The sequence below is a fragment of the Mastigoproctus giganteus genome, chromosome 4, assembly GCF_048544385.1.
Source record: "Mastigoproctus giganteus isolate SK-2022 chromosome 4, ASM4854438v1, whole genome shotgun sequence".
Taxonomy (NCBI): Eukaryota; Metazoa; Arthropoda; class Arachnida; order Uropygi; family Thelyphonidae; genus Mastigoproctus; species Mastigoproctus giganteus.
Window position 1 is genome coordinate 160,052,939 of NC_143578.1, and position 23,930 is coordinate 160,076,868.

The window sequence follows — 23,930 nt, forward strand, 5'->3', positions numbered from 1 at the left end:
TGAACCATAACAAATATCCTATAAATGATTAGCAAAACTATTAAGTGAACTAATGACAATTTTTTAACCTTCCCAGAGACCCTACAGACCAGATCCTGGCAGAAGGAAAATCATTCCACAGACTAGCAAAGAAGCATAGTGCCAATGTTCAGTTTAAAAACAATCCTAAAACAAACACTCTACTCCTCAACAGATGTGATCTACAGGCTTAACTACAGTTTCAGAAAATATTACATACGGAAAATGATTTGGAAGCTCCATATTGGATCAATAAAGACATTCAACACCCACTTTTCATAAAATTCATAAAATGATGAAAAGTATGTATATCATCCAGAATGATGTTAAACATCATATCATCTCTAAGAGGACCAAGCTTTCTTTATCTCAGATTCCAAAAAAATGTCACTAACTAGCAGAGCATATATTTCCATCTTGTTTATTGTTGTTTTTGTGATAAAATCCACTTATGTACAATTTAGACAATGATAATCAGCAAAACTTTTCTCTTTTAAATATAGGATTACATTTTAAAGAATAACAAAATACAGGATGTCTGCAAATGATATTTCCGATTTTGATTGTTTTTATTTAGAATTAATTCAAGCTACACTAATGAAACACATACCAGGTAAAAGATCAATAAGTTTTATGAAGGTACATAAAGTTATTGGTAAAGTTCAATGTAGGCAATATGAGTAACTCAAACGACATCATAGCGATATTCAATCTACTGCCACACGCTTCATTTTGCTATCAATTTTACCAAACGGCTCTGTGATCTGTGCCTTCAGCTCCTGCAGTGTCATTGGTAGTGAAGGGATGTACACATTGTCTTTCACATAACCCCACAAAAAGAAATCCATTGGCATCAGATCAGGCAACCTCAAATGCCATTCAATATGGTCTCTATACCCAATCCAATGCTGAGGAAGATGTTCATTCAGGAACGACTTCACTTCATTATGAAAATGTGGAGGGGCACGGTCTTGTTGATAAATCACATCTGTAATGTCCTCCTGCAGCTGTGGCATTAAATATTTACTGATCATTTCCAAGTAGACAAACCCTGTCACCTTCGGTTTGAAGAAGAAGAATGGCCCGCACAACCTTTCTCAAGGCATTGCTGAAAAATTGTTAATTTTGAGACTGTCCCTTTCATGTTCAAAAAACTCATGGGGATTTTATCAGCCCCAGATTCATAAATTGTGTTGATTCACTCATCCCATTTTATTGCATGAAATGCTAACAAAAAGAACGCTTTTTCTGGCCCAGTCACCATTTTGCCATTCTGGCGAAGTGGTGCTGCGTAGCGGGCTTACAATGCAAAACAGGCAGCTGAGTGTCGATTAAAAAAAAAAAAAAAAACCTTATTGAACTGATCTTTTAGCTGGTATGAGTTTCATGAGTGCAGCTTGAAGAGACTGTGAAGAAATTAGGAACCAACTCAGCATTCTGATGGGTGTCTACGAGAGTTTGAGGTGTAGGGTAAATACTCTCAAAGAAATTAATGAGGCACCCATCAAGCTCTCAGCTGTCCAACTCAATGCCAGAGCTCACTCCTGTGCATAAGGCAGCACAGCAGCAATCTCCAAGGCAGAATGCGCTGGTTCCACAGGAACTAGCTGTCATTGGTGACTCTATTGTCAGGAAGACAAGGAATATATTATGCAAAAAGGATAGGTGGAACAGGACCAGGGTATGTCTGCCACGGGCAAAATTTGATGACATTGTAGGGCAGATATCATCTTTTAAGGGCACAAAAGGTGATATTGTACACACTGGCACTAATGACCTTAAGAGTAAGAGATCTGCAGATTCACTTAACAAGTATAGGTCAATGATGAAAAAAGTCGCCGAGTTAGGTTTAAATTTTGAAGTGTCTGCAATTCTGCCCAGACGTGATAGAAGGGAGTATATGATGAGAGCCTTATCAATCAATTCGGCCCTGAAGAGATTGTGTAAGGCTCACAGGGTAGAATTTTTTTCAGCGTGATCTGTGCTTGCTTACAGGAGAGGCTGCGTCTACAGGGACGGGATACACTTAAACAAGAAAGGTGAAAGAAAATTTGCTGATGCTATCGAGGCAGTGTTAGGCAGGTCGGAAAACTGCTAGCTTGGAGAGAATTCACACACCAAGAGATTAATAGTAGATGCAGGCAGAGGCAAAAGTGATTCTTGCACTGCTTCTATTGTAATGAGCAGCAGCCTAGAGAGCAAGTTGCTGGGGACTTCAAGAACTGCAGGGAGTCATCATGGAACAAATAAATACATGGGTTGTGTTAGGTTAACTAAGAGTAAGAACAAGTGCATATATACTTGCATGTACAGTAATGCTTAAAGTATAGTAAATAAAATTGATGAACTTGAAGTGCTGATCAAGACATCAAAGGCAGATATTGTTGGGATATATCGATAACTTGGTGTCACACAGATATAAGCAGTGCAGAATTGGAATTTGGGGAGCACAATGTGTACAGAAAGGATAGGAGGTTTGGGGTTATACTGTTCGTTAAGAAAGCCAAAATCTAAGGAAGTGCATCCAGTTGACACAGGTGGACAGTGCAAGTTTGTTAAACACTGGGAAAGGGAAAATGAGAGTAGGAGTATGTTATAGTCCTAATGACGCTGATAAATACAATGAATAGCGGTGTAGAGAAATAAAATGGCCTAGTAAATCAGAATGTCTTGTAAGATGGAATTTTAACTTTCCCGATATTGATTGGAACTTGTGGATTGGTCACTCATACGCTAGCAAGGCTTTTTTGGATTTATTGGAGAATTGTTTTCTATAGCAACATGTTCGAGGGGTAACCACAAACAAGCCTATGGCAAGAGTAATACCCTTGATCTGATTATCAGCAATGATTATTCAGGCATTAAGAATTTGTAGATAAAGGAACCACTAGGTGACAGTGATCACAGCATACTGACGTGGGATCTACTTAAAGATGTAACTACCATCAAGAATTAGAATTAGTAGAGGCATTTGATGCAAGAAAGCAAGCTTATGCAGCATCAGCCAAAAAAAAAAAAAAAAAAACCACTTCCACTTCACCCCTCTGTTCGTTCAAAATACCTGTCCAGCTGAGCCTTAAACTTATTTAGGCTATCAACCTCCGCTACAAGGGATGGAAGTCTGTTCCACCAACCAACCACCCGCTGGCTAAAGGCAAATTTCCGCACGTCTATCCTACATCTGTCTTTCCTCAATTTGAATTTATGCCCTCTCAGGTGATTATTCTGAGCTAGAGGAAGAATCCCATCAGCATTGAGCATGCTCAAACCATTCAAGGCTTAATACACCTCTATCAGATCACCTCGCTGGTGCCTAGTCTCCAGACACTGTAATTTGCAAAACTTAAGCCTTTCTTCGTAAGAGCACCCCTTTGTTCCATTCACTAATCTTGTTGCCCTTCTCTGTACTCGTTCAGGCAGCTCTACATCCTTCTTGAAATGAGGCCTCCAGACCTGTATACAGGACTCTAGGTGTGGCCTGACCATTGCCTTATACAAGGGAATAATCACCTCCTTATCCCTGCTGGAAAAATTCCTGTATATCATTGACAATACTCCATGAGCTACTCTTGCAGCCCGTCTGCAATGCTCAGAGAACTTAATATCTGCCTGCACAACCACCCGCAAGTCCCTTTCATTCTCTACCACTGTTAGTGTAGTACCACAGAGTTGATACGTTGCTCTGGGGTTGCTGTTTCCATTTTTGTAGTACTTTACATTTGTCAATGTTAAACTTCATTTGCCACCTCTCAGCCCATCTGCTCAACCTTTCCAGATCCTGTTGCAGCAGCATAGTGTCAGTAGTGTCCTTGACAACCCTGCCAACCTTTGTATCGTCTGCAAACTTGGACATTAAGCTTGATATACCATCATCAATATCATTTATAAATACAAAAAACAATAATGGACCCAACACTGAGCCCTGAGGGATTCCACTAATAACATTAGTCCACGATGAGCAGTGTCCACTGATTACCACTCTCTGTCTTCTCCCCCTCAACCACCCCTTTATCCATAGCAGCAATTTGCCTCCAATGTCACACTGCTCCAATTTGTGTAGCAGTCTTCCATATGCAACAGTATCAAAAGCCTTTCTAAGATCCAAGTATATAATATCAAAGCTATTCCCTGCATCCAGTTCTCTTGTGACTGCATCATAATATCCAATCAAATTGGTCAGGCAAGACTTCCCCTTAACCAAACCATGCTGTGTCGAGTTATAACTGAAGTCTTGTCTAAATGATCCTGCAGTGCTTCTTTAACCAGTGCCTCCATTAATTTTCCTGGAACAGAAGTTAAGCTCACAGGTCTACAATAACTGGATAGATCCCATCCACCCCGGGTGCCTTTCTTGTGTTTATCTTCAACAGTTTCTCCTCCACTTTACTCCCAGTTATTTCAAGATTCTGTAGCTTACTGCTAGAGTTGAATACACCTCTGGCATTCCCCTCGCTGAATAACTCCTCATGTGTGAATGTTGATGCAAAATATTCATTTAGTTTGTTAGCTATCTGAGCAGGGTCATCAACAGTGACCCATCAATATCAAGTGGACCAATCTGATTCATCCCCTTCCTTCTAGAGTTTACATAAGTAAAGAACTCTTTGCTGTTTTTCTTTGCATCCCTTGCCAAGAATTTCTCGTAATCTGCCTTTGCCTGCCTAACCTCCTTTGTAACTTGGTTGCATATCAACTTGTATCTATCATAGGCTTCTGTGTCATGTGTTAATTTGTAAGTATCCCATACATTTTTCTTCTCTGCCATATGCCTCATTAGTTCATCTGACATCCATTTTGGCCTAAACCTTGAACAATATTTCTTAGTTGGTATGTAAAGCCTAGTAGCTTCCAAGATTAATTCTTTGAATGCTTCCCATTTTGAATTTGCTGTTGGTAACATCATCAGTTGGTCCCACTGTATAGAATTTAAATACTGTCTCAGTCCATCGTATTCGCCTTTACGGAAGCAATAACCCTTCCCGTTACCCCTAATGGTAGTTACCTCTTTGAGTAAATCCCACTTCAGCACACTGTGATCACTGCCACCTAGTGGTTCATTTATCTGCAGATTCTTAATGCATGAAGAATCACTGCTGATAATCAAATCAAGAGTATTACTCCCTCTAGTTGCCTCGCGAACATGCTGATGTAGAAAACAATCATCCAATAAATCCACAAAAGCCCTGTTGTGTGTGTGAGTGACCAGCCCCCAAATTCCAGTCAATATCTGGGAAATTAAAATCTCCCATTATAAGACTCTCTGATTTACTGGCCCACTCTATTTCCCTGTACAGTTTCTTATTATACTCATCAGAGTCATTAGGCCTATAGCACACTCCTACTCTCAATATTGATCTCCCAATGCTTATGTCACCAAACTGACTCAACACTGCACTGTCCAGCGATGTCGACTGGCTTCACTTCCTTGGTTTTTATGTGTTTCTTAACTAATAGCACAACCCCTCCCCCCTTCCTATCCTGTCTATCCTTTCTGTAGTGATTTGTACTCCCCAAATTCCAGTTCTGCATCCCTTTTATCTGTGTGACACCACGTCTCTGATATCCCAACAATATCTGCATTTGATGTTTTGAGCAATACCTCAAATTCATCAAATTTATTTACTAAACTCCTAGCATTGGTGTACACGCAAGTATACCTGCACCTGTTTCTATTCTTAGCTACCCTAACACAACCCATGTGTTTACTTGTACCGCAATGGCTCCCAGCAGTCTCTGAAATATCATGCATCTTGTTTTTCAGGCTTCTGCTCATTCTAATACAAGCAGTGCAAGAATCTCTTTCACCTCTGCCAGTGGCTACTGTCAATCTATTGGTCTTTGTCTCCCCCCAACAATGGGGAGACATTGGTCTTTGTCCCCACCCAAGCAATGATTATTCAGGCATTAAGAATTTGTAGATAAAGGAACCACTAGGTGACAGTGATCACAGCATACTGATGTGGATTAAGAATTTGTAGATAAAGGAACCACTAGGTGACAGTGATCACAGCATACTGATGTGGGACCTACTTAAAGATGTAACTACCACCAAGGATAAAGGGAAAGGTTTTTGTTTTTGTAAAGGTGACTACAGTGGTCTCAGACAGTCTTTAAATTCTATACGGTGGGATCAACTGATGATGTTACCAATGGTGAATTCTAAATAAGAAGCCTTCAGGGACTTAATCTTGGAAGCTACTAGGCTTTTCATACCAACTAAGAAATATGTTCAAGGTTCAGGCCTAAGTGGATGTTGGATGAATTAATAAGGCTCGTGGCAGAGAAGAAAAATGCATGAGATGCATATAAATTATTAGGTGACAAACAAGCCTATGGCAGGTATAAGCTAGTCTGTAATCAAGTCACAAAGAAGGTTAGGTAGGCAAAGGCAGATTACGAGAATCTTTGGAAAAGGATGCAAAGAAAAACAGTAAAGAGTTCTTTACTTATGTAAACTCTAGAAGGAAAGGGATGAATCATATAGGTCCACTTAACATAAACGGCTCGACTATTGTTGATCCTGCTCAAAAGCTGATAAACTGATTGAGTATTTCGAATCTACATTTACCCCTGAGGAGTTATTCAAGGAGGGGAATGCCAGAAGTTTATCAAACTCTAAAAGGGAGCTAAGTGATTTTGTAATAACTGAGAGCAAAGTGGAGGAGAAATTGTTGAAGTTAAACATAAAAAAAAGGCACCTGGTACAGATGGAATCTATCCAGTTATAATGAAGGAGGTGGCAAGGGAAGTAAGCAAACCCTTAGCTATTATTAGGAGAGCATCCTTAGAGTCAGGGGAGGTACCCATGGAGTGGAGAAGTGCAAACGTATCCCCAATTCACAAAGTGGGTTCAAAGGGTGATACAAATAATTATAGACCTGTTAGTTTAGCTTCTGTTTAGGGGAAAATAATGGAGTCACTGGTTAAAGAGATGATACAGGATCACCGATACAAGACAGCAGTAATATTTCAGACACAGCATGGGTTTGTTAAGGGGAAGTCTTGTCTGACCAATTTGATTGGATACTACGATGTGGTATCCAATCGAATGTGGTGATGGGCCCATTGTTGTTTTGTGTATTTATCAATGATATCGATGAAGGTATATCAGGCTTAATGTCCAAGTTTGCAGATGATTCAAAGGTTGGAATGGTTGTAAATGACAGCAAAGACAGTATGCCACTGCAACAGGATCTAGAAAAGTTAGGCAGATGGGATGAGAAGTGGCAACTGAAGTTTAACATTGAGAAATGCAAAGTATTCCATCTGAATACCAGTAACACAAGAGAAACACACCAACTGTGTGATACTACACTCAGGGTGGTAGAGAATGAAAAAGACCTGGGGTTAATTGTGCAGTCAGATATGAAGTTCTCTAAGCAGTGCAGACGGGCTGCTAGGGCAGGTCATGGAGTTTTGCAATGATATATAGGAATTTTGCTAGCAGAGAGCAAATTTCCAAGCAGAAGGAAAAACACCTTTGGAATAAGAAAGTGAAAAAGGCGACAAAGAATAGGAGTAAGTTCAGGAGCACAGGTTTTGAGAACAAGTGGCCATCGGGACCTGGAGCTTTCTTAGGATCAAGATTCTAAGATTTGACGGAAGACCACAGGAGGCATTGAATGGAGTGTGTTGGGAATGGTGGGAGGTGTTTTACCAAGATCATTAATACATGAGCTGGAAGAAAAATGGGATGCTAGCAGGTCATCTTTATCCTTGGCTGAAGTGACAACAGAACCATCTGGTTTGGACAGAGGTGGGGGCAGAGATGAGCAAGAGTTGTGGCCAATAGCTTTGGCAAGAGACCAGAATGCTTGGCTACCATTAGGGCAAGAAGCAAGTTTTCTACTCTTAGCCTGTTCAAACTCCAGTTTGGACTGGTTAATAACTGCTTTACAATTGTTGCGAGCTTTGATGTAAGCAGAAAATGAAACTGAAGAATTAGAAACAAGCCAATTATGATATGCAACATTCTTCAATTGAACAGCCTTAGCACATTTATTGGAAAACCAAGGTTTAGATAAAGGACGAGATTTTAAAGTGGAGTGTGGGATAAAGGATTCCATTCCTGCAAGAATAATTTCACTGACATAATCTGAGCAAACGTTGACATCAGAGTTTTGAAACAGTAATCCGACCAAGGAAAAGAAGAAAAGAAGTCTCGCAGGTCATCCCATTTTGCATTCTTGTAATAGCAAACAATACGAGGTTCGAAATAGCCATGAGATAAAGGTTCCATTGGAGAAGAGACAATCACCAAGTTGTGATCTGAAGTGCCTAAAGGACCTCTCACTTCGACCTTGTACTTAGAAGGGTTGTTTGTGAGAAAAAGATCAAGCGTATTGGCTGTATAATTAGGAATGTCCGCTATTCTTGTAGGTAAATGAACAATCTGTGGTAGGCCGTTAGTAATTGCAAAAGCCTCAGCATCTCGACCTGCTGGGTCGGTGTGACTAGAAAACAGAAGCCAGCTGGAGTTGTGAACATTAAAATCACCAAGGAAAATTATCTCACTGTTAGGAAAGTTGGACTGGAGAAAGTCAAGTTGCAAAGAGAGGAAGTCAAAGAGCTCCAAGTAGTTAGTGGAGTTGGGAGAACAGTAAAGACAACAGATGAATTTGACACAATGAGGTAGAGAGATTTTAAGCCAGAGAAGATCAAAGAGAGGAGATTCCAAATTGCCAAGTATCTGACAGAGAATATCAGAACGGATATATGCACAAGTACCACCTTTGAGGCGAAAGGAATCATACAGAGAATAATTTAGGTATCTGAGATGAGCAGTAGTTGAATCAACCGATAACTGAGATTCTGTCAGAAAAAGTATATGGGGTTTGGCAGACTGCAAGTGGAAATGGACATCGTTGAGATTAGAATTGAGACCACGTATATTTGTGAAATGAATTAGGAAGTGCTTGGGAGGTTTAGATCTTTTCACAGATAAGCTTGCTGTATTAGTTTGACAATTCATGGTGTATTCAATAGTAAGAAAAAGTAGGTGGGACATGCTGTATGAAGTAATGAAATTTTTGGATATGGCGTTACACGTGGTAAGAATATACCCAGATCCTTGACATAACGTGGCCTCGACAATGCTCCCCGCATACACACTACTTGGACTCCCTCCAGTCACTATCTGGCAGAGTAGAGGTAGCAAGATTATACACTAGCTGATCCGGAAGCCTCCTAGAGAGTTACCAATAGGTTCAGTCTGGTGTACTAACTAGCGGCTGGCCTGCGAACACCGTTTTAGAGCTGTACCCTCGAAATGTAAGGTATATTGGATCTCGCCACGATGTTCATCATAACCTCAAAAGTCATCAATCATACTGCATGATGGAAGAGATAGGGAAGGGTTGACCGGAACTTATCTCTAGAGACTAAACATGGGTTCCACCTCTTCAAGCCTCCAATAAGCAAAGTGGTGGTTATACACCAGTTGATGAGAGTCATCTACCACCTAGACCCCTGCTTACATTGGTTCACACCTGGGTGGTCACCAACCATGTACTTGTGCATGGAGATTATACCCAGGATTACTAACAGTCCCACCATCGTGAAGGTGCAAGCAGAGGATTTGGCTGTCACGGACCATACGGACTTCGCTGAAATTGAGTCCACTTGACTTGAGTGTCACCCGAATATCAGTTCCATCAGCATTTTAGACTCCCAGGTAGCAAGTACAGCTTGTCTGGTATATCTGAGAGAATGTCTGACAACCTCAAGGACTAACCATTAAGTAACTTCAAACAAACATCAGTAAAGTATACAAAGAGAAATAGTATACCAGAAATCCTACAATTCCATCCAAAGGGGGCAGGGGACTATACAAGAAAAAAAATTTTTTTTTTCTAATTTACTAAGCTCCTTGGGGGGCCCATTTGAAAAATAAAACGAGAAAGCAGTAACACAAAGAATAAACTCTTTCTACAAACTTATCCAAACAATACATAAGATATTACCACATTATTATTATTATTAGTCATTCGGTGCAAGGAAGCTGGAGGCTTATGCTGCACAAGCCAAAAAAAATTTCTGATTTACCCTGTCTGTGTGAGAGAGAGAGACAGAGACAGAGAGAAAGAGAGAGAGAGAGAGAGAGAGAGAGAGAGAGAGAGAGGGGGGGGGGAGAAGTAGAAAGGAGAGAATGATGATACCAGCTCAGGACCCCTCGGTGTGCCAAGCCCATACTCATCAGATGTGAGCCCCTGGGCCTATAATTTGACCCCTTATATTTTATGTAAGGAATTGTTTTTATTTCTTTTTTTTTTTCTTTTTTTTTTTTAATACACTGAAGTTGTTTTGAAAGCAAGTCCACACAAATTTATTTGGTCTCCTCTGGAACAATAATGAACAAAACCTTACCTTTTTAATTACAATTAGAATTTAACTTAAGAGTTTTAAACTCCTGCAAACAGATAAGTTTTTTAGGAAATTTTTACATCTTTATTAATTAACATATCAAATTGTGTCTTAAAATAGATTAAATAGTCACATTCATTTGCTTAAATTTAGCTATGATTTTGTAACTTACTACTCTTAATGCTACTGTATCTGTGTTTTGGCACAAATATCACAGTATGTAATCGTACATAACCATAGTAGTGCAGAAAAACAGTAGAGCTTTATTATAGAAAAATAAGTAGCTTGAAGGTTTTAATCACTTGTTGGGCATATATATCTTTTGTATTTAGCTAAGGATATAAATAATTTAATGTTGCGATCGTTATGGTATAGAGCAACTTGATAGCAAACATCTCGAACTTGATAATGTATGGAATAACATTACACTAGATAGCATAATCCTTATCACTGTATTAGCTTAATATAGTATTGTCATTAAATTTATTAATCTTATTAAATTTTAACTTTTGTTGTTGATCAATTAAATTGTATTTAAATGGAAATCATGCTCCAGACTAGAGCAGGAAAGCAATAGGTACAAAGTAGTGGAAGTGCTATGGCTCAGGGGAGAACACAAGGGGGTAATTCTAAAACGCATCATGGCCTAAAAAAATGTGCAACTTGTGAAATTTTTGAGGATTTTTCTGGGACAGTACATGGTCTAGCCAAGGAGGATGTCTTTGAACATATGCTATGTGTAGAGAGAATCAAGAGATAAGGCTACTTAGCGTTTTTATGGGTGTCTGTGAGAGTTCGAAGAGTAGGGTGGATGACCCTGAAGAATTCAAAATGGGAGGCCTATCAAGCTCCCAGCTGCCCAACCCAACCCAATGCCAGCACTCACTTGTGTGTCAAGTAACACATTGGCAATATTCAAGGCAGAATGCACTGGTCCCAGAGGAGCCAGTTACTATCAGTGACTATTGTCGGGAAAATGGTAAATATATTATGCAAAATGAACAGGTGGAATAGGAAAAGGGTATGCATGCAGGGGTAAAAGTTGATGTGTTATAGAGCAGATATCATCTTTTCCGGGCACAGAAGGTGATAGGTTGTACAAGTCAGAATTGACATTGAATGGTAAGAGATCTGCAAACTCAGCTAACAAGTACAGATCAGTGTTGAAAAAAAAAAGTTACGGGTTAGGGTTAAATTTTAAAGTGTCTGAAATTTTGCCAAGACACAATAGGAGGGAGCATATGATGAGAGCCTTATCAATCAATTTGGCCCTGGAGTGATATTGCAATGCACATTTGGTAGAATTTTTGCAGCATTGTCTGTGCTTATTAATAGGAGAGACTGCTTCTACAGTGATGGGAAACACTTAAATGGAAGGGTGCAATAATAATTGCTAATGCCATCAAGGCAGCATTAGTTGGGTCAAAAAACTGCAAGCTTGAGGATATTTGCAGAATAATAGATTAAGAGTAGCTGCAAGGAGAGGTGAAAGTTATTTCTACGCTGCTTCTATTGGAATGAGCAGCAGCAGCACGAAAAGCGAGGTGCTGGAGATTTCAAGAACTGCTGGGGGGTCATCATCATGGCACAAGTAAATACATGGACTATGTTAGGGTAACTAAGAGTAAGAACAGGTGCATGTATACTTAAATGTACACCAATTCTAGGAGTATAATAAATAAATTTGATGAATCTGAGGTGCTGGTGAATACATCAAAGGCTGATGTTGTTGGGATATCAGAGACATGGTATCACACAGAGAAAAAGAATGCAGAATTGGAATTTGGGGAGTACAATGTGTACAGAAAGGATAGACAGGATGGGAAGGGAGGAGAGGGTATGCTGTTAGTTAAGAAACAGATAAAATCTAAGGCAGTGCATCCAGTTTGACATTGGTGGACAACTGGAAAGGAGGAGAGTGTTATAAGCCTAAAGCAGAGGTTCCCAATCTTTCTTGGTTTACAGTGCCATGAAAAAATTACTGAGACACCTAGACCAAAAGAAATACCTAACAGTTCCGTTTATTAAGTAGTTAGGTCCAAACAACTTAATAAATTTGGAGGATAACCACTCCGAAGTATATATAGATGTATGGTGGCAATGAGATAATCAGACTTTGTATATATTAGAGTAGATGTATGTGGTGCTTGTGTAGTAAGTGTTATATGTTGTTCTGGCTACTTAGCTACCAGGAAAGCTGCTTCTGAGTGCTTGTATATGCCAAGCTAAAACAGTAGCAATCCTGCCCCTGGAGCTGCTTGGAGGGATAGAGAGAGAGAGACAGAGTCTAGACATTACCAATACCTAGATCAGCAATGACACATATATTTATTTACAAATTTATATAATTGAATTGGATTAATTTAGACCTTACAACTGTTTTAAATACACATAAATCCACGAAATCAAGTTCAGTATACCATTGAATTTGTGCACACGAAATAAATTCTTTTATTTCTTAGAGTCCACTGCTCTGCCAACTAAGCTACCAGCAGAACACAAAATAAATACTTCTACATAAAATCAAACCAAATATTCAATACCATTTATGGAACGATACAATATACAGTTAAAACAAATCATGTCAACAAAATAATTGTTATATATATTACTAAGAGTAAGAACAGGTGCATGTATACTAGCATGTACACCATGCCAGGAGTACAGTAAATAAATTTGAAGTGCTGGTCAAGACATCAAAAGGTAGTTATTGTTGGGATATCAGAGACGTGGTTTCACACAGATATAAGCAGTGCAGAACTGGGATTCGGGGAGTAAAATATGTAGAGACAGGATAGGAAAGGAGGAGGGGTTATGTTGTTAGTTAAGAAGCATAAAATCTAATGAAGTGCATCCAGTTGATATGGGTGGACAGTGCAAAGTTCGGTCAGTTTGGTGTGACAAGCACTGGGAAAGCAAAAATGAGAGTAGCAGTGTGTGATGACTCTGATAAGTACAATGAACAACTGTACAGAGAAACAGAGTGGGCCGGGAAACCCAGGTTTAAATAAACAACGAGATTTTAAGGCAGAGTGTGGAATAAATGATTTCATCCCTACAAGAATAATTTCACTGACATGATCTGAGCAAGCGTTGACATCAGGAGATTCTAAGCAGTAATCCAACCAGAGAAAACAAGAAAAGAAATCTTACAGATTATACTATTTTGATTCTTGTAATGCCTGCCAGACAACCAGAGGTTGAGAATGGCCATTAGAGAAAGGCTTCATCGAAGAAAAGCCCATTACCAAGTTGTAATCTGAGGTGCCTAGAGAACCTCAGACAGTGTACTTAGAACTGTGAGAAAAACACTGCCATATGAAGCTCTTGCTGTTACTCTCGGCTACCATAGTCCTCATAGATGTAACTGTTATATATATATAACCCCAGCACCTTCATACAAAGAAATCCATGAAATATCAAACTGGATCATTAACCAGCTTCATCCTTCAGCCTTGCACTTCAACTGTGGGGACTTTAATCTTACTCCCCAGCTAGTTAACCTTCAGCAAATGCTCCTAACAAACCTACCTGGGTTACAAATGATCAGTGACCTCCTGACAAGAGGTAACAACCAACTAGATCTCATCGTTTCATTGCACACCTGATTACCTGCCAGAAATTTATTTTAATTCAGACTACAAGTCAATTACTGTTCTTTCACACATACCTGCTCCAAACTTCAATGTAGTGAATTCAACTAATACCGGAGTAATAGTTAGTCCTAGATTTTTGAGTATTGCCAAATGGGTTGAGGCTGCCTCTGCCATCCCGTGGTCAGTCCTAGAAAATTGTGATCTTGAAATTGCAGTGAATTTGCATTACTAATTGGCTTAAGACGATTGTGACCTTTGCAGCATCAAAGAGAATTTCCATTATGCCTCGGCCAGAACATGGTGGAATCCCCACCTTAACATGAGCTTCAAGTTAAAACAACACCTGCACAAAAGTGCAGGTGCTGTTTCAACTTGAAGCTCATCGCAAAGTGTTCAAGACAGGATAGCTTACTCTAGAGCCCGTGCAACATTTAACAAGCTGAAATCTCAAGCAATTAAGAATTATATGGACATAACCTTTTTTACAGGAAAATCCCCCTACTCTGAGCAACCTTCTGATTTCTCCCTATATCTTGAACCTGACCAGTGGCTCGAATTAGTATCAAGATTTGCCTTGAACTTGGAACGATGTTCTGATCTTCATACACCAACAACTGGAATCCCACCTGATGCACTGTCTGCAGTATCAATCTCCAGGAAACAGCTTATTGCTGCCCTTAATTCTACACCAGCTTCTGCTACGGCAGATGCATATGGAATACCCCAATTCATTATTAAATGAATTAGCCCATACATTTTGGGTCCCCTTCTAACTATTTTTAATGCTATTTTGTTAAGTCATTTCTTTTCCCAGCAGTGGAACATCTACCTTGTGAAGCCTATAACGAAAATTCAATCTCCTACTCTTCTTAAGCATTACCGGCCAATCTCCAACACTTCAAGTCTTCTAAAACTACTTGAGAAGGTACATCTTCCACAGCCTCCTCAAATCCATTATATCTATCCTCTTAGCCACCATCAGCTCTATTCTCTCTCTGTGTCTGAATCTCATGCAGAGCTTGCAGTCACCTATGTCGACATCAAAGCAGCTTTCAACTCAATAAATTTTCCTGCAATGCTGAAGTTACTTTCAGACCATTATCAAATCAAAGGAGATACTCTAGTTTCTCACTTCACTCCTTCAAAATAGAATAATCCGGCTTACTGTCCATGGCAAAACATACAAGTGATGTATCTCTTCAGGGCTGCCACAAGGTGGTGTCTTATCTGGACTCTTGTTTACAGCGCTTATCTCCTCACATGTTGAATCCAGGCATGATACTTTATGTTATGCTCATGATAAGAAACTCCTCACATTGATTTCTCCACATGATGGTCTTCTTCTGATAACAGCATCAATTAATAATATAGTTCTGGAATTTGCAAACTACCTCAACCAGTTCGGACTAAAAATAAATCCAGAAAAGTCTGAATTTATGATATTCTTATTAAAGAAAATGCCTTCTTATATTCAGCCAACACTATGTAATTCTCCTATCCCCATCATTAATAAAAATACAGATCTTGTGGCTGATTTCGATCCTAAGCTCTGCTTTGGTAACCACGTGGGAAAGCTGCTCACCCAGGCAGCTCGACTCCAATGGTTGGCCAAACAGCATTTGCATTATATTAATGAGACCACACTCCAGAAGATATATAAAAACCACAGTATACTCTCCACTTTTATATGCAGAGGTATGGGGTTCTGCTGCCCCTAGGACAATTAGAGGTTACTCTGGGATCACAGCTACCCATACCCAGTACTTTACATTTGTCAATGTTAAACTTCAATTGCCACATCTCAGTGCATTTGCTCAACTTTACCAGATCCTGTTGCAGTAGCATACTATCATTATTGTCACTGACACCCCTGCCAATCTTCGTATCGTCAGTAAACAGATATTAACCCTGCTATACCTTCATCGATATCATTGATAAATAGCAAAAAACAACAATGGGCACAACATCGAACCCCGGGGTATTCACATCTGGTGAATATGGGTGTGGCACACCCAAGGTCCTAAGCTGAATATCATTCTTCTCTTTCTTGGCGATTTCCTTCTACTTCTGAATCTTGTTTTCTTTCTCAGGGGGTAAATCTTTTCTTTTTCTTTCTTTTTGTGGCTGGTGCAGCAAAAGCTTCAAGCTTTCTTGCACTATATATATACAGTCGATTCCGGTTATTTGGGCCACCGGTTAATCGGGACAGGAGACCGCAGCATTGAAGATTACCCTACGATTGTCTCCGACCGTACATGTGGTTCGATCAGATTTCTGGAGGTCACAACCATAAAACAATTCGCAGTCACCTGTTTATTGGGCTTTTCTGTTAGTGCAATCTATCATAAATGGATAGTAAAGTCGATCTTATTGAATTTGTGATATTACTGACAACTGAAATTCTGTGGGTTATTATGGTGAAATGTGTTCACATTTCCATGGAATCTTAAATCATATAAAAAAATTAATTTTCAGAATCTTCTCTTCATTGCTATTTTTAAAGCTTCGTAACTCATTACTCCGTTCTCACTTGCGCATATCGTGTTACTTGCAATTTGTGCGTGCCGTGTTCTTTGTTATTGACTGCTTATCTTTTTACTGTTTTAAATTTTAACCCCCTTCCACAAATGTCAGTGAACAGAAATATCAACTAGCTCGTATGTACATATTACAGTACGTATTAATTATTCCGATTATCACGTATATTCTTCCAATTTTCACGTATCATTTAATTTTTTAATTGGTAAGGTAATAAAAGGTAAATTTGTGCTTAATATATCTTTACTTTTATAGCCTGTGGATAAATTTCCTCCTATTTTCGCTAATTAGAATTGCTGTTTAATAGAATTAAAATTCAATTCACAAATGTGATCACAGTGACCGGCGCTTACTACACATTGTACAGTGAATGGTACTTTATCATAATGTGATTTGATTGTACAGTGAACCAATTGTAAAGCGGGGAGTACACTGTATTTTTAACTTTTTTTTACGTGGAACTTCGGATAATTGGAGCAGCCGCTTAATCGGGCCAAAATGCACTAGTCCCGATGTGTCCCAATTAACCGGAATCGACTGTGTGTATATATATATATATATATTTTTTTTTTTTTTTTTGTTAGTTGTTGGGACATCGGCTTCTGTGATCATAATGCACCTCCCAAAGTTTTTTTCAATTTACTCTGATCCAAGCCCGAGGCAGGATTCGAACCTGTGACCTTTGGGTTGGCAGGCAGGCACTTTACCCACCCGACTAGCCCGGTCGGCAGACTTGCACTATATGGCTAATAATAATAATAATAAAAAGGGCAGTGTCCACTGATAGCTAATCAACCATCCTTTTATCCATTGTAGCAACTTGCCCTTAATGCCGCACTGCTCCAATTTGTACAGTAGTCTTCCATGTGCCACAGTATCAAAAGTCTTCCTAAAATCCAAGTATACGATATCAAAATTATTTTTTGCATCCAGTTCATTTGTAACCACATCATCATAATATCCAATCAGATTTGTCAGAGAAGACTTCCCCTTAACAAATCTATGCTGTGTCTGAACTATAACTGCAGTCTTGTCTAGATGATCCTGCATTGCTTCCTTAACCAATCACTCGATTCTTTTCCCGGGAACAGAAGTTAGAGTAACAGGTGTGTAATTATTCGTGTTACCCTTTGATCCCCATTTGTGAACTTGGGACACATTTCCAATTCCATGGGAACCTCCCCTGAGTCCACGGAAGCTTTCATAATTATGGCTAAGGGTTTGCTTACTTCCTTTAATATAACTGGATAGATCCCATTCACCCCAGGTGCATTTCTTATGTTCAATTTCAACAATTTCTCCTTCACTTTACTCTCAGTTATTACAAAATCATTTAGTTCCCTGCCAAAGCCTGATGATCTTGTGGCCTCCACTTCCCTACAGACCTCCTCATATGTAAATGTAGATGCAAAATACTCATTCAGTTTGTCAGCTACTAGAGCAGATTCATCAACATTTGAACCGTCGATGCTGGATGAATCAGTGGACCAAACTGATTCATCCCCTTCCTTCTAGAGTTTACATAAATAAAAATTTGGTTTGTTGTTTAAGAGTTTAATGGTGCATTAGCATCTAAGGCTATAATGTGGCAAGTCAAACAAAAGTAAAGAAGTCTTTACTGTTTTTCTCTGCATTGTTTGCCAAAGATTTCTCTTAATCTCCCTTTGCTTGCCTAATGTCCTTTGTGTCTGTTTTTCCTGATAATTTATATATGCCCCGTGCATTTTTCTTCTCTGCCACGAGTCTCATTAGGTCATCTGACATGCACTTAGGCCTAAACCTTGAAGAGTATTTCTTACTTAGTATGAAAAGCCTAGTAGCTTCCAAGATTTATTCTTTGAATGCGTCCCATTTATAATTTGTTGCTGGTAACATCATCAGTTGGTCCCACTGCACAGAATTTAAAAACTGTCTGAGACCAATGCTGTCACCTTTATGAAAGCAAAAACCCTTCCCTTTACTCCTGATGGTAATTACATCTTTGAGTAAACTCACATCAGTGCACCGTAGTCATTGCCACCTAGGGGTTTCTTTATCTGCAGATTCTTAATGCATATATGATCACTCCTGATAATCAGATCAAGAGTATTACTCCCTCTGGTTACCTCTCGAACATGCTGCTGTAGAAAACAATCATCCAATAACGCCACAAAAATCTTGCTAGTGTGTGAGTGACCAACCCACAAGTTCCAATCTATATCAGTCATTAAGCCTATACCATGCTCCTACTCTCCTCAACTTGGTTTTCCTAGTGTTTATGTCATGCGAAACTGACTCAACACTGAACTGTCCACCCATATCAACTGGATGCACTTCCTTAGATTTTATTTTATGTGTTTCTTAACTAACAGCATCACCCCTCCTCCCCTTTCTCTATATTTACAAGTTATTCAGGGTTTTCACTTGTAAACAATGGAAGTAAAGAATGCAGATTGTAGTTCTTGTTCTAATTTGAGCAAGTACTTTGTATATTAACAACACTGCCTAAATGTTAAAAGACATTTTCTGGAACCAGAAATTTCCTTGTACAGAAAAATTTTCATATCATCATAAAACAAACAAAGAGAAATATAGGATACAAGAATCTTGGCATAAAACAAACATTCTGAGCAAACAGAATAACACCAAATGCAAAAAAAATTACTGTACAACACTACTCAGTTTGCTGAATGAAAAGGTCCATTCCAAGTAATGTTAATAAACTAAAGATAATGAGTCCTTGGGGATTTCTCTCTTTACTGATAACTATTGTTTCTTAATAGAATCTCTCTCTCTCTCTCCCCCCTCTAATTAATAAAGGCACTGTGTAGTTACATTTTTATTAAATTACTGGCAACCACAGATCTTTGTTAAAAGTAAAACTATCGATGAAATTTATTTTCCAGATACACTTGTATATATGAACATCATACTATCTTGATTGTTCAAACCAGTGGTTTTCAACTGGGGTGCTATGTAATTTTGTTTTAAGTTACTTAAACTTTTTTTTTGAAATTTATAAATTTATTACATTATAAAAAGGTGTACAGTATCCACTGTACTGTATCTTTTTAATTTTGTGGTGATCTAAAATTGATGGTTATTTAGTATGTCTTTATAAAGAATAAAATTATTATTAAAAGTATATATAATTCGTATTATGAAATGTAATATTGTTTATAATTATTTTAATGTTAATGACTATCATATAACGTATTTTTTAAATATTTTACACACACACAGAGAATCGGATTATTAAAAGTTCAAAAGCCACTGTGTTAGCTATTTCTTTTGGCCTAGGGGCACCGTGAAAAAATTAATGGAACACTAAGGGTGCTGTGAACCGAGAAAGTTTTGGGGAACCTCTGGTTTAAACAATAGAATGGTTTCTGATGTCTCTGTTTTGTGCTGTGCTAATATATATATATATATCATTTACCATTTAGAAATTTCTGTTGCCTGTTTTTTTCTGCTATATCTGTTTAAAAGAAGAATTTTTTATTAGCATTACGCTCATCAACTGTGGTAGTTTCCTAACATTAATAATTCTGCAATTTTCCTTTTGGCTTTAAACACTGAGCAAAATTAAACTATTATATTTAGGCCACCCGAATAATGAAATTCATCTGCCATGATGTGTGTCTTATGTCACTGAGCATATAAGTTGGTTTAGAGTAGCAAATGGCATTTAATTATATATACAGCGGATTCCGGTTCAGAACAGAACCCAATCGAGAATATCGCCAGGGTTTACTTTGCTTAACTGGGACAACATGCCATTTAATCGGGGCAGGAGACCGCAGCACAAAATGGCATGTTGTCCCGACGTGTCCCAAATAACCGGAACCGACTCTATATTATTATACCATATCTATACATATTAGCAGCAAAAATATATTTACGTTTCACTTTTAATTAACAAAGTTCCACTGCAGTCATTTAATTATTATTCCGACTCCTAACCTTTCATAACAAAAATTTTTTTCTCTACCCATATGAATGTCACATACTCACAGATCATACATTACCAACATGTTCATTTGTTTCATTCTGGCATCAGTATAAGTGCACAGAGAGTTCAGACAAACATTGAACAATAATTAAACATGTTTTTGAAAAATATGCAAAGCTTTTCTCTTTAAATGACTAGATGATGGCATGTGGATTCTCTTCAACCCAATCATGAGCAGTGTAAAAATTGATCACACTATTTCTAATTTTCCCCAATTAGGAATTCTGCTTGTTAGGTTTAAGACATTTGATGATATGTCCGTTTCAGGTGGTTTGGATGGTCTATTAGTAACAGTGTCTGAAACAATGCTGTTCATGGTCTATTTGAACATTTTGAATAATTATGTTATCTACACAGTAGCAGTACTATGGAAACAGGCAGTTGGTATCAGCATGATAGTAATCTGTACCTAGATTTCCACATGAAAGACTTGTAAAAATTGGAAGTGTTACACTTAAAGCAACACTGTTTATAATATATATATAATATAGTATATATATTACAGTAAACCCCCACTATTCGCGGGGGTTACGTTCCTGAGAAATGCCGCGAATACCGAAAACGCGAATACTGAGTTATGGCTCCCATAGTAATAAAGGGGTTCCGTTCCAAAGTATGAAATATATAAGAAAAACTAGTCTAAAATTTTGTCTATGTATTATATGTACCTTCATAATATGACTATATACATAGACAGTACATAGTGAAATGCAAGCATATGGCATCGAAATGAAAATAAGAAACAATTTAATATTAAATGTAATATTTATTAGAAATTTCAAACAAATCTTTCAAACCAGCGTCTTTGCTAGCTAAAAAACCTATCCCGCCAGTGCTATAACCAGTTTCGCTAAAGCGTTGATAAGGAGTTTTGCGTTTTCACGAATGATGAGCGAATTTAACGGAATTTTATTTTGAGTTCGGTCTTCTATCCACAGATTTAAAGCTTTTTCCATTTTTTCTAATTTAACATCACGAGTTACAGAGCAAATTTTTGAAGCAATTAACGCGTTTTCACGGACACTACGGCGGATTTTTTCTTCCGATTTCTTGATTGATCGTACCGTTGACTCATTGATTTTATAATGTTTTGCCACTGAGGAGACACTTTCACCATTAGAAATTTTATCTAATAACTCAATTTTATTCGCTAATGTCATCACCTTATTTGATATTTTCACATTTCTCTTGTTATTCGTAGCCATATTTTTGTAGGGGTTAGAAAGAACTTGTCCACAATAAAGTCACTTTCTTCCGTTAACACACTCGAAAAAGTCTGTTTTACACTGCAAAACGGTAGATTTATCATTTTTGTAAGCATATCAATTTATAAATTGATATGCTTACAAAAATGCTTACAAAAATTACAAAAATTTATAAATTGATAAATTTATTCAATTTATAAGCATATAAATTAAAAGCAAACGACGAAACCTTCCATAACAAGCGCATAACACATATTGAACAAGGATTAGCGAGAAACATTCACGCTCGCGATTTTGTCACCCCTCTCCCCTCACCCACTGAGCGCTGTTTTGACCGGGAAAGATAATTTTAGCCACGCCCATGTTTTTTTTATGGCGGAAAATATTCACGGCGCTTTAAAATTCACATTTTTTAGGTTTCATTTTATAGTAAATCGGCGATCGCGAATACGCGAAACCGCGAATACAGATACCGCGAATAGCGGGGGGTTTACTGTATTACCCACTTTATTTTCTCCAACAATTTAATGAATTATCCAATCCATCTTTAAATTTAGTAGGACTTCTTACCTCCAAACCATCAAGGTGGAGGTTTACTCCAGCAATCACTCTTTGATTAAAGATCTATGAAAACCTCTTCTGCAACCATCCATTTCATCCATTTTCAATTTAAGTCCCCTTTGTATAAATTTATGTCCCCTAATTTTAATAATAGTGATAATTGATTTTTTTAATTATTATTAGTAGTAATGGCAAATGATGCAAGAAAGCAACCTTATAAAGCATCAGCAGAAAAAAAAAAAAAAAAAAAAAAAACCTTCTCACTGCCTCAACAACAGATGGAACTTTGTTCTCACTATCAAGTTTGGTTGAAGGCAAACTCCTGCACACCTCTCATGCAACCACCCCTTCCTCTATTTGAATTTATGCCCCCCCCCTCACAAGTGGTGTTAGCAAGAGAAAGAATGCCATCAGCATCAAACCTGTTCAATCCATTCAAAGCCTTGAAAAACTTTGTTTGTTTGTTATTTGGTTTTTAGGAGCATTAGCAACTAAGGCCATATTGTTCCAGGATATGTGGTGGTCATTCCCTGACCTTTCCACATCCTCCGTATTTGGTGGTGACGGGCTCGAACCCCGGTCTAATCAAGAAGCGTGTGCTACACACTGCTGCTCCTTCCCACCTGGCTACGGAGGTGCCTGAAAAACTTTGCATGTACCTAGTTTCCAGGACAATTTGCAGGACTGAAGCCTTGCCTTTCTTGATAAGATCACCGTTTTGTTCCCTCACCAATCTCAATGCCCTTCTCTGCATCCTTCTAATTTGAGGCCTCCAGACCTGTATGCAGTACTTGAGATGTGACCTAACTATTGCCTTGTACAATGGGATAAACATTTCCTTATTCCTGCTGGCAAAGTTACTGTATCTCATAGAGAGAACTCCATGAGCTATTGGCCGCCCAGAGAAATTCATATTCAGTTACCCTAGGTCTTTTTTTTTTTTTTTTTTTCACTACCATGAGTTTAGTACCGTGCAATTGGTATATTAATCTTTGGATTACTGCTACCCATATGCAGTATCTTGCATTTGTCAGTGTTAAAACTTCAACTGCTGTTTCTCAGCCCATCTGCCTAATATTCCTAGATCATCTGAAAATGTAGACATGAAGCCTGATATAACTACATCAGTATCATTAATAAGTATAGAAAACAACAATGGGCCCAACACTGAACCTTGGGGGACCCCATTGATAATGTTTGTCCACATTAACCACTCTGTCTTCTCCAACTCAGCCATCTGCTTAAGTGCAACAGTATCAAAAGCTCTCTTTAAATCCAAGTATATGATAAAATTATTTTTTACTACATTGTAATATTCAATTAGATTGGTCAGACAAGCTTGCCCTTAACAAATACATACTATGACTTTAGTGTAACTGCATTTCTGGTGAGATGGTCCTTCATTACTTTAATAGTGACTCCATTATTATCCCTTGGAACAGAAGTTAAGCTAACAGATGTGTAATTACTCATATTCACGTATGTGAATTTGTTATACATTCATACATCTCCTGTTCTTAAGAACCTCCCTTAATCCAAAGATGCTCTCATAATTATGGCTAAAAGAGTTTGTTTACCACTGTTGCTGCCTCCCTTATTGGACAGATCCCATCCACCTGGGTGTTTCCTGCAACTTCTGGTATTTCATTCCCTAAAGAA

The 23,930-nt window shown here is 38.3% G+C and overlaps 1 protein-coding gene across 3 annotated transcripts in view; it reads right to left on the reverse strand.

Annotated features, from left to right (window-relative positions):
* LOC150087144 (death domain-associated protein 6-like) overlaps positions 1 to 23,930 on the reverse strand; it is a 226,337-nt gene that overhangs the window by 150,885 nt on the left and 51,522 nt on the right. The window lies entirely within an intron of this gene.